The 12,670-nt window shown below is 32.2% G+C and overlaps 1 long non-coding RNA gene across 1 annotated transcript in view; it reads left to right on the top strand.

Moving 5' to 3' along the window:
- Positions 1 to 1,874: 1,874 nt before the first annotated feature.
- Positions 1,875 to 12,670, top strand: part of LOC127736169 (uncharacterized) — a 29,950-nt gene continuing 19,154 nt past the window's right edge. Inside the window, exon 1 of the long non-coding RNA XR_007998838.1 lies at positions 1,875 to 1,987. This is a non-coding gene — a long non-coding RNA (uncharacterized LOC127736169). The remainder of the gene's footprint in view (positions 1,988 to 12,670) is intronic.

The raw sequence follows: 12,670 nt of genomic DNA, 5'->3' as shown, positions 1-12,670 counted from the left end.
TCCTCCAAACGTAACAAATATGTTGTCAATGAAAAAATAAAGCATCTTGATAATGGAAATTTTGGAGAATATTTTGTTTGAATCAGAGTGATTTTTACAAAGTAGCGGTACGATGTATCCCTTAAACAAGATACAGTAAAGTGAGAGTTTTTGCTTCATGTTAAAGGCCTTTCTGTGACTTTGAGATATGTTTGTTTAAGTTAAGGTAAAATTCATTGCAAAACTATCTTCAGCAGTTTTTCCGAATTATTTATGCAAAGTTTTAGATTGAACTTCCGATTAATAAGTGATCGAGAAACTGAAATTCATTAAAACATTGCAAAGGTAGATAATTTTAACAGCTTGACTGCCGATATACATACAGAACCAGGTATGTAGTTTTATCAGTTCATAATCGCACTTTCTTCTTCTACTTTGAAGAAGACTGAAAAGTACATTGAAGGGCACATCGTGCATCTTGTCAAGCATGGACTTTTAAATCATTTAAAATGTTCTTTTAAAAAATCGACGACTTAGACTTTCTTTACCATACAATTTCTTTTTGTATAATATATTTCAATATTACACTTCAAAGACGCTTTAATGTTTTAAAATTACCTGTTATGATCTGATTTTTCATCGCATAAAACTGTCACGTGACGCAATTTGCAGAATGAATCGTTAATCGTTATCTAGCAATTCTAAAATTCGGGACTAATGAAAATTTATCATGCAACTTTCCTATAAAATTAAACACTGACACCTTTCCATCATTGCCTGCTCAGCTATTTGTTAATTTTTGATATTAATTAATCATGACAAACATTAATTCTATCTGATAGACTTGCTTGCATCCAATAAGCACAGAAAAAAAAATAATCAATTACATTGTTTCATGAAAACAATCAAGAAATGTCGAACTGCTGGAGACATTACCCAATTATCAACAGGATAAGTAAGCACAATATAAAGTGATAAAAAAGTAGGAAAACCAAACCAAGCCCAGCTAAAAACTAAACAAATCCAAACACGCATGTTTCTTTTTTTGGTAATTATACAAAACACAAAGATAGGTGTTTTATATACAATTATTCATTGAACACATTGCCAAGCTCATCATCCATAATAAAATTATATTGAATTTGGTAACCGGTACTAAAAGCTAATACTGGTATTACTAAAAACTAATACCGGAAAACCATAATGCTCACGAGTTTCAGTAAACTCCATGGTAACCACAAGCAATATGCTGAATATGTTCCACACCATAAAGCCGGATTACCAAAAACTTTACTAATTCAACAGCACCCTTACTCGCCGATTAAAATTAACCAATGGCATGCGGACTTAAGTTACCCAACATTCAACTGATTCTAGTCATTTGGTGGAGAGTTGTCTCATTGGTATCCACATTTTCTTATCTTTATACATATTACATTTATATATATAAAATTACGATGAAATGGACGATCGACGTCCAGCAACAATTATTCAAGCGTAATGCAGCGACTCTTTTCACAAAAATTCTTAAGAGTAAAAATACTTGTAAGTCATACACATTTCAGTATACAATTGTAACTTACGGTCAATTTTAATCGTAAGATTTTTGGTGAAAAGGGTCACAGATGATAATGTTTATGAATTCTGCTTTTTATTAGAAAGAAGTCGGATCTTTTTTCTTGCTTTCACATGACACAATGCCATAAATATACTTAAATCAAAAACAGATGGTAAAAGAATCCTTGTTTAAAAATTCTTTAAGGTGTCCGTATGCGGACTGTCGCAAAACACATTTCCTCCCTTTTTCAACATACCTTCTTTTTCAGAGACGTATTTATTTATCGCCCTTCATCCTGGTCGACCCACTTTGCAGAATTTAACTATTGGATTTTTTGTTTATTTGTTCTAGTCATGGATATGCATGAAATATTTGCCATTGGACGTTAAGCAAACGGGAGAAATAATATGTACACGAAACCGAAACATCGAAGAAGGGCACTAGAATCAGGTGAGGACCACATATATCTGAAGTTGTGAAAGAGTTTTTATATACTGCACAAAATGCCATATTTTATATTGAATTATATATAAAATTATTAGTGCTATTTAATAAACTTTGAATCATTTTTAATGAATGGTTGGAAAAAACAGGAAACCATAAATTTACATTTCATTCTAATTCACATTTTCACCATTTGCTTTACATGCGACTTCTCGTTAAATTTTCAGTTAATGAAATTTGTAATTTGTACACAAAATCCAAAGATAAGCTATAAGTTTTAAATTCAGTCAGGTATATCTTTTTGCCAAGTACAAAGAACGTGAAAAATTTTAACATTGTAATTACTTTTGTTTCTAGATTTTGGGTTAAAATGAAGTCAATGAGACAGCAACCCAACAAAACAGATAACTTAATGTCGTGTTTACATTACATCAATCACGACATGTATAATTAATATACTCACCTGCTCATGCGCATTATAGAAATAACATACCACAGCTCTCCCTGATTTACTGTAATGGAGATCCTTCTGTGATTCTCTTTGGTAAATCCCAGCGTTAGGATGAAAACTCACAATCATAATGCCGGATTACCAAAGAAAACACAGAATAATGAATCCATTTTTATGCGTATTTGTTGACTGATTGTACATACCTCCTGTTAATGTTCTTTAAACACGATCATTTAGTCACATTACATTTTCAAATTCCATTTAAATCACATATATTTTTAGTGACTAAGAAAACAAAGTTCTTTAAAAATACTTTTGATCGTTAAACCCGCGTTGGTTGTGTTGAAACCAGAGTTATTCAGAGCAAAATCGCCTAATCTTTCATAAATAGGGAAATTTTATGACTTACTAGTATCAACCCTTGAAAGAAAAACTGTGAGTTTGAGTAGAAAGATTTTATAAACAAATGTAATTAGATATATATTAACTGATGAACCCTCATTTATATATTATTAACTTGTAGCAATGACATCCCGTATGTTTATACTTCGAAACCTGTGTCATTGTTTTTTAGTGTTTCGGGTCAATATATGGAGATTGCACCTTGTCACCGCCAGCATAAATGGTTCTTATTTTCAAATGCGTAAATAAACACAATAATGTACATGTGGTTTATAAAAATCTATATTATATGCAGTTTCAAATACTTAACTTTATATAATGTAGATGCATGATGGATAAGGTTAGTTCAATAAAAAGATAAGTAATTTTCTACTGAAAAGAGGACAATTATAAAAAAAAATAAGAACACACTCTATACATTTATTTATTCTTCTACATTTCACACGTGTTCTTTTCTATGTCACTAAAAGGGTTGGGGCCCGATTAGCATTAATAAGTGAATTTACTTCACATTGTTAAAAAGCGTGGTTAATAGAAAAAACAAAGGATATGGGGTATCCATCCATGACACATAGCAAAAAACACATACAAAGGAACAGCGCTGTTATTGCTGTTTTTCGTCTCAAAGTCACAATGAGGCCTTCAACACGGAGCAAAAAAAAAACTCTCACCTCACTTCATGTTTAAGACGGTCCCTAGCACCGGCTTGAGCAAAATTCTTTGCAAAATAATTTGGATAGATTTTGTAAGATGTAACACCACCAAATCGGATGCTTATATTTTAAAATTTTTTATGCTACAGCTAGAGCATACAGTATATTTATACCGTCTAGATCTTATATGTTTATTTTCCTGACGTACAGAAGTCACATGGTCACCACCAATCATCCAATCACATTTAGAACATGTGTTAAAGTAGCCCTTCTCTGACAAATAAGTGTCACATGGTCACCACCAATCATCCACTCACATTTAGAACACGTGTTAAAGTAGCCCTTCTCTGACAAAAATGTGCTTTTGATGTTGTTGTTTCTTAAACTAGCAAATGAATTAACAGGAAGGAAACTGTTTTCTGAATAAGAAACATATTTTGACAATTCTGAGCCAAAACGTACGTGTGTATAAACTGGCTTCAGTGCTAAATGTGTGCATTCTTTAGTCTGGGAGAAAATGATTTACTGGTATCTATTAGTTGTAATTGGCTTTGAACAGGCTTGTGCCAAATGCCAGTTCTCTTATTTTGATGCTTTGTGTGTATTGTTTTCATGTTAATTGTTTTTGAGTTAAGCCAATTGCAACTGCTTTTTTAATATAATAGTTTGTTCTTATGCTGTGCTGTTACACCACTGTCTCAGGTTAGGTGGAGGGTTGGGCACTCACAAACATGTTTAGCCTGTCATATCTGTTTTTCGTTTATTGATTTCTTTAAACTAGGCGTTGGATTTCATGTTTGAATTGTTTCAAGTTTTTCATAATAGGTATTTTATAGCGGACTATACGGTATTTTTTTTTCTTATTTTTGAAGGCCGTAAGGTTGCCTATAATTGCTAACTACCATTCCTGTTAATTCTTGTGGATAGTTGTCTCCTTGGCTATCATACTACATCTGCTCATCTCTATATCATTTAAGATTTTTAAAAAATGGTTGAAAATTGGCATGTAGAAAGTTGATACATGTATAATTCAGGATATACATGGTTTTCATAAATTTAAACTTGAGGCAAAATATTTAGAGAGCTGTGAAAATCAAAACTTTGGTTGAATATATAGGGGTTTTGAATTGGTAGTGTAACTTTTATATTTACTGTAATTTTGAAACTGGTTCTCAACATAAAATTCGTTCAGTATATAAAAACTCTTTCACAACTTCAGACAAATGTGGTCCTCACCTGATTCTAGTGCCCTTCTTCAATGTTTCGGGTTCGTGTACATATTATTGCTCCCGTTTGCTTAACGTCCTGTGGCAAATATTTCATGCATATCCATGACTAGAACAAATAAACAAAAAATCCAATAGTTAAATTCTGCAAAGTGGGTCGACCAGGATGAAGGGCGATAAATAAATACGTCTCTGAAAAAGAAGGTATGTTGAAAAAGGGAAGAAATGTGTTTTGCAACAGGCCGCATACGGACACCTTAAAGAATTTTTAAACAAGGATTCTTTTACCTGCAGATTCCATACACGAGACTCTGGATGTAACATCCCCTTTTTTAATGGATGTGGCTGCGTATACATCCCACACAGCCAACCGGACGTCTCCCTCAGAGTAATTGGTTAACAGACAGTATACTCGGTGATCATGTTTCTATAACCAAATGATCCCTTTGGCTCACCTCGAAAGAATTTAGGCAGTAAAGTAAACACAAATATTCCTACACATAAGATATTTATGTTTACTATGTTAATTTGTACATTTCATATATCCGACTCAAACAGACTGAAACAAAAATCGAATGTAAATGATTGGTGACTGTAATACACGACGGCATTCACAGCACTTACTACACAGCAATAAAAATGTAGCCAATTTGTAAGTGAAAAAAACGCTTTTGATTTCACTGTTTGATAGACTACACACAATTCGTTAATGTGTCGTGTCGTCAAATATGTTATAAATTAAAAGATACAATCTTGATGTTTTAACTTTGCAATAAAATGCAAATAACGTTGTAGGATTAAAAGAAAAAGACAAACAAATAAAAAGCATTTTTTCCTATTGCCTAAGAAAAATTAAGACACTCTGTCTGGTTTTATGATAAGTCTTGTGTATTCAGGGATTGATAACATTATACATTATTAAATTAACAGAAACGTCTCAACCATTGTTTTTTTTTCTCTTGAAATCGTCAGATATGTAACAAGCATCTGATAAAAAAGATCTTCAAAGGGTTATTTGATCATGTTTTGACTTTTCTCACTTTCCAACTGTTTTTTTTTGTAATGTGAAAAAATAGAGATGTTGGATGTACGACAATGATACAGCAACCCGACGGCACTGATAACGCTTACATATATTAATTTCAACAAAACATACCGCCTTCAAATTTAGGCAGTGCCGTTAAAGTATGACAAACTATTTTTATTTAAAACGTCCCGTAATCAAAATAAATGAAAAGTTTTAATCACCTTAAAAATTCTGCAAATCAACACCGAATTTTGGCGGGGTTTCTCGAAATCTCAACCCAAATTAATCCCGAGCAGTGGAGTTACAAAAGGTACATAGCAACAAAAAAAAAAACATAAAAAATCAGTGACAAGTACCTAACTTATTGAAAAGGGTCAAATTATAAAATACAATCACAAAAAAAATAAAAGAATGCTCGTAGCTACTGCAAGCAAGCTTAAGATACAGATGGCTCAATTTTGAAATATATACCATATATAACAGCATTGAAAAACAAGTTGCTTTCTTTAAAAAAAAAGAAGCAATACGTGAACCCGAGCCTGCTGACTGGTCATAAAAAAATTGTGTATATAATTTTGTCTTAATTCTATTGCAAATCCCAGTTTCTGCAAACCGGATATCTAATGCAAATTGCACAAACCAATCGAAATATGAATTTAAGCACTCAGTTTGCGTCATAATCTGGATGCATTTTATCTATCATATCTTCATTTTTTGTTTCCTGGATACCTTCAATTATTCTTATACTCGTTATTGAAACTGTCTGTACTCATGGTAGATGTTGTATAGATAAATGTAAATTCCAATTGCCATGTGAAGTGAAACCCTGTGGCATTCAACTTATATCAGAAGGTTTCGTAAATCTTGAGATTTACACACCAATTTCATTGGGACCTCTTAAATACTGACACTTATTTTGGTCTCAAAAAACATCTCAAATTTTAAGGATTTTCTGAAGTTACTTTAATCAACCCAAATATTCCACAGGAAAATTTGGTTTTGAAGAATATCTTATTTTCAGAAGTTTTATGAATACTTTTACATACTCTCAAAGAAACCAATTTATATAAAAATATATGTAGATATATAAAGACACCAGAATTAAAATGTTGTACGCCAGACGCGAGTTTAGTCTACAAAAGACTCATCAGCGAATAAAGTTATTGAACAGGCCAAATAAAGTAGGAAGTTGAAAGGCAATGCGGACCCAAAAATTTCGAAACAAAGGTTTTGTCGAATACATCTAAGGTAATCTATTCCTGGGGTAGAAAATCCTTAGCATTTCGAAAATGTCAAAGTTTATGAAAGGACAGACACTAAAAAAAAAAAAAGAAAAGAAAAGAGAAACAGCTAAAGGTCAGAATACCTTAAGTAATGTCAAGCTCTAACTGTCATGTCCTGAACTTATATAAGAAATTCGAAAATTCACATTCGCGAGTGAAATTAATATTTATGCATGCACGTGGTTTTCTTGCGCAAGAAATAGTAAATAGACAGCATACGCACTAATACTCTTGATAAGAATACGCATTTGCGTCATCACATGTATTAATCTAGGCTCAAATCTAATGTTCAAAAGTTGATGTCAAACTACCTACCCCAAGTGTTTTGACTCCGGATTCATTGTATTTAATCCGGAATTTGGGTGAACGCAAACCGATATTGTGTCGTGTGAACAGGGTGATATACTATGTAAATGAATCAAGACGTGTGTAGGATAGCTGGTCAACACAATGAATACAATTTTCAAAATCGTACCATATTTCAAAGATTTAGATGCTATAAGGTTGAACTATTAAAAACAAAAAAACTTGAATTGAAGATTTTGATTAACATATATTCCTTTTAATAAATCTTTTCCGAAAATTAAGAATATAATATCAATAAACACAAAGTATTTGACATTTTATTTATAACATCAGTCTCTTCTTAAAGTCTTACTTTCCACTATACGAATACGAATACTTTATTAAATCCAAATAAAGGGCCCGTTATCCCAGTATGCAATTATAATTATGTTGCTATACAAAATATAAGCATAGACTTATAAATCCATACTAAAACATTATAAAATAATTAACGTCGTAACTAAATTTTTTTTATGATTATTGTAAAATATTAATTAAGTTTTTTGTGAGATGCAAGGATTTAAAATCCTTGTGAATTGAAACCATGCAAGTATTTTTTTTCATTCACTAGCGTTTAAAATTTAGATATTTACTTGTGTACGCATCCCTGCTCATTGGTGCTCATATATTGCATATAATTTTCATAAATAAAATTGAGAATGGAAATGGGGAATGTGTCAAAGAGACAACAACCCGACCACAGAACAGACAACAGCAGAAGGCCACCAACAGGTCTTCAATGCAGCGAGAAATTCCCGCACCCGGAGGCGTCCTTCAGCTGGCCCCTAAACAAATATATATACTAGTTCAGTGATAATGAACGCCATACTAAACTCCAAATTGTACACAAGAAACTAAAATTAAAAATAATACAAGACTAACAAAGTATTTACTTTTCAAACCTTTGGGACATAATACACATATAACATTTTTAATTGCATTCTATTATGGATAAATTAAGCCTTAAAGTTAACTCAGGGGGTTCACGCAAAAACAGAACAAGGAGACCTAATCAACGAAAGGAAAATCGACCTATCCATACCATCTCAAAAGCTAAAATCAATATTATCAAGCAAAGCATTAATGCCAATGAACCAACTGCTTTAAACTGCCCAATTAATTTATTTTTTGAAATTTCTATTACTGAAAAAGTCCCTGTAATGACGACAAAGACATTAGTTACACACAGAGTTACCGGAAGACCAGTTTATTGAAAAGTAACAGTTTTTGTTTGACAAGATTACGTTGTAGAATGGTAGATAGTGTAAACAAATCATGATTTTAAAGGAAAACATAATGACATTCAAGAGAACTATCTAAGACTTCCTATTATGATATTTTAATATTACAGAAATATTTGATACTTCTATTAACCTACTTTGTTATATATACTATGGTGATCAAGAAGATTAACACACATATCCTGTGTCCACGCTTCACTTACAAGGATCTGAAAACGCTCCATTTTACGTTCGTGATCCTCAGGTTTGGTCGTTGATATAGAATTTATCAAAACAGAAAGTAGAACGGAGTGTTGTCAGATCCTTGTAAGCGAAACTTGGACACAGGATCTGTATGGTGATTTGATAAGGAGTTCCTTTACGGTTGTAAAAGTACTTAGTTGTACATTTACTAGATGGTGATATTAATTAAACGAAATTTATAAGGTATCTTGTGTATTGTAAGTAGCTGGTCAATATGTTAAGGTAACTTTTCGGTGGTCAGTAGCAGTTTTCAGTTCAGTCGTTGTTGAATCGTATTCATCTACGGTCTTTTCTTCAGTGAAAACAGCAGTTATGGAATTACTTTATTTTTTTATCTAAGGTTTTAGTATTTCGGTATAGCATATACGTCAACAACGACAACGTTGTTAGCTGCTTTGTCAGCAGGTACAGACACAAAAGCTTTCTGAGAGTATTCTATTCATTTTTTTTAAAGTTCAATTAAAAAAAAGGTCCAAAATGACAATTTTCCAAAATATGGACTTGAAGTTTTCTAATCGAGCCCAATAAATTTATTTGTAGCGACTGACTTAGTGATTTTATACTCGTCTGCTTCAAAAACTACTTTACAGACTTTTTCGTTCATTTCTTGTTTAATCTTTAGAATGTCTCTATATCTATCGGAATTTCGTCGATTTAAGTTATTTTTATTTACACAATTGTCGCACAGTGGGAATGTATACCTATATATACAATGAATGAATACACCAATTAACAATTCATATGCACGTTTGAAAAGCATTTAAAATGACACATTGTATGACATCAATATATGACAATAAAAGTCCTCCTACATAACATGTGAATACATGCATTGAATTCTACACCAATATCCAGCAGGTAGATGAACACATATGAAATAAAATTTGATAGCAATCTACAAGTAAAGTGGAAGAATTGGGGGTTATAATATATTTTTGTGGGATTTTTAATCTAAATTTTAATTATGATTTGATACGTTCATATCTCAATGCACCATTGCACGCCCGTTTTATTTTGTTAAAATATGTAACAAGAAGTTAATCTTTAAATTTATACGTTTTCTATCTTAATACCTTGTAGCTTTACATAATATTAGTTTAATGAGGTTCTGAATTTTAGTTTTTTTAGTAATTTGATGAACAGCTATCTTTCTGTAAGTTACGTAATTTGATGAACAGCTATCTTTCTGTAAGTTACGTAATTTGATGAACAGCTATCTTTTTTTAAGTTACGTAATTTGATGAACAGCTATCTTTCTTTCAAGGCTTTCATTCAATTATTCGTGTCCACGCAAGGAGAGTTTTAAGCACACACAAATAATGAAAACCTCACAGAAGACTGTCTCACCCTTTCATGTTAGGTTGCTGTCACATTGATGTTTATCTGTCTCACCCTTTCATGTTAGGTTGATGTCACATTGATGTTTATCCGTCTCACCCTTTCATGTTAGGTTGATGTCGCATTGATGTTTATCTGTCTCACCCTTTCATGTTAGGTTGCTGTCGCATTGATGTTTATCTGTCTCACCCTTTCATGTTAGGTTGATGTCGCATTGATGTTTATTTGTCTCACCCTTTCATGTTAGGTTGATGTCGCATTGATTTTTATCTGTCTCGCCCTTTCATGTTAGGTTGATGTCACATTGATGTTTATCTGTCTCACCCTTTCATGCTAGGTTGATGTCACGTTGATGTTTATCTGTCTCACCCTTTCATCTTTCATTTATGCATTATTTATTTAATACGTGTACATCAATGCATTTCTAGTTCATCAAAACTAAACAAGCTTGTGTTATATACTGCATCTAACAAGTAAAATATTAAGTTAATGGTCAAGACGACAATACAATTAATATCTGTTCATTTCTAGATATCCCCATTTTCAGTAAAGAAATATGGAAAATGGAACAAGAATAAAATTTAGTTATGAAGAAAGGTAAATTGCGATGAAACATGACAAAATGTGATAATATTAAAAGCTCGATTGTTAAAAAGAATTGGTGTCAGAAAAAAAATATCAGATAAGAAAAACGGTAGATGTACAAGAATTTTTTTCCAAATTCATGGAAAAAATAAAAGCATGTTCTACGATATTCGCTTTAGATCCCAACCACGTGTCATGCGAAAAACTCAGAAATTCGTACTCTACAATCAACAATCATAGGTATGGAGACGTCCGTAAAAACTTTAAAAAACCGTTTGAAGGTGCACAATGGCATTATATGCAAAACTTTACGGTAATACAGTTAGATTTTGAAGAGGAATTCATCTGTGCCTAAAACTCCATGTATAATTATGTAATGTAGCCACGAAAGTTTCGAGTTCTTAGCTTAAAATAAGAGTATAAAAAATTTAAAAAATCCTCCAATTATAGTTTTTGATAAATATAAAAGACCGTTTTTGGTCACATTTTTAGTTCCGATTTATTGTTTACCATGAATTAAACAACAATTGCGTTGGACCAAAATGTTCGTAACATGTTAAAAGCTTCATAAAATTATAATTTTTTTATATTAATTCAGTCAAAATGGCGACAAACTGTTATTTATTCACATGCTAATATCTATCCATTATTTTATCACTGAATATAATTTTTGAGTTGAATTGAATATCAAATTACATATATATCAGTCTATATAATCGATGTGTAAACAATCATAACTGGCGACCTATCACACTACTGTGTGTAGACTATAGGGTAGCTACAGCAAGTCTAGCAAATAGATTTAAAAAGGTTTTGGTAAACATAATAAGTCAAACACAAAAAGGTTTTCTTAGAGGTAGGTATATAGGCGAATGTACAAGATTTATTTATGATCTGATGGAAAAGATGGAAGGAGACGACATTCCTGGACTTTTACTTTTAGTCGATTTTGAAAAAGCTTTTGACACAGTCGAGTGGTCTTTTATATTAGAGGCTTTGCAGTTTTATGGCTTTGACCATACATTTATAAGTTGGATTAAGGCATGCTACTGTGATGCCTCTAGTGCAGTGTTAATTAACGGTTATATTTCAGATTTTTTTTCATTGAAAAGGGGGGTCCGTCAAGGGGATCCTCTGTCTCCTTATTTATTTATTTTAGTGCTTGAATTACTAAGTGCAGCTATTAAAATGACCCTGATGTTGCTGGTGTAACAATTAATTATTCTGAATTTTTGTTGAGTCAATACGCTGACGATTCTTCCGTAGTCCTGGTTGGTGACCAAAAGTCCCTAAATCAGTGTTTATATTTGTTTGATAAATTTTCCGAATGTGCTGGACTCAGGTGTAATGTTGACAAAACCGAAGCCGTATGGATTGGGTCAAAAAAGGGTAGTATGGAAAAACTTTTGCCAGAAAAAAATCTTGTTTGGAACCATTCTGGTAGGTTTAAACTACCGGTATTAGGTATATGGTTTGCGCTTTCTAAAGTGGATAAGACTCTATGTAATTTTACAGCCAAGATAAACAGTATCAAGTCATTGCTCAATACTTGGGCTTATAGAGAACTAACATATATTGGAAGGGTTGTAGTTATTAAAACTTTAGCACTTCCCATTTTGGTTCAAGTTCTGACTGTCCTTCCTAATCCCCCAGAAGGGGATTTGAAGGAGATTCAGAATATATTTTTCAATTTTTTATGGAAAGAAAAACCTGATAAAGTGAAAAGGGCAGTGATAATGTCCGAACACTGTGATGGTGGTCTTAAGATGCCTAATATTTATTATTTTTGCTATAGTGTAAAAATGTCTTGGCTGTATAAATTATTAGACCCCCAAAATTACTCTCCTTGGAAAGTCTTGCTACTTAGCTATATACAAAAATTTGGGGGGGACAAA

This window comes from Mytilus californianus, unplaced genomic scaffold, assembly GCF_021869535.1.
Source record: "Mytilus californianus isolate M0D057914Y unplaced genomic scaffold, xbMytCali1.0.p SCAF_3, whole genome shotgun sequence".
In the NCBI taxonomy this organism is placed as follows: domain Eukaryota; kingdom Metazoa; phylum Mollusca; class Bivalvia; order Mytilida; family Mytilidae; genus Mytilus; species Mytilus californianus.
This window is presented reverse-complemented; position numbering and strand designations above follow the sequence as displayed.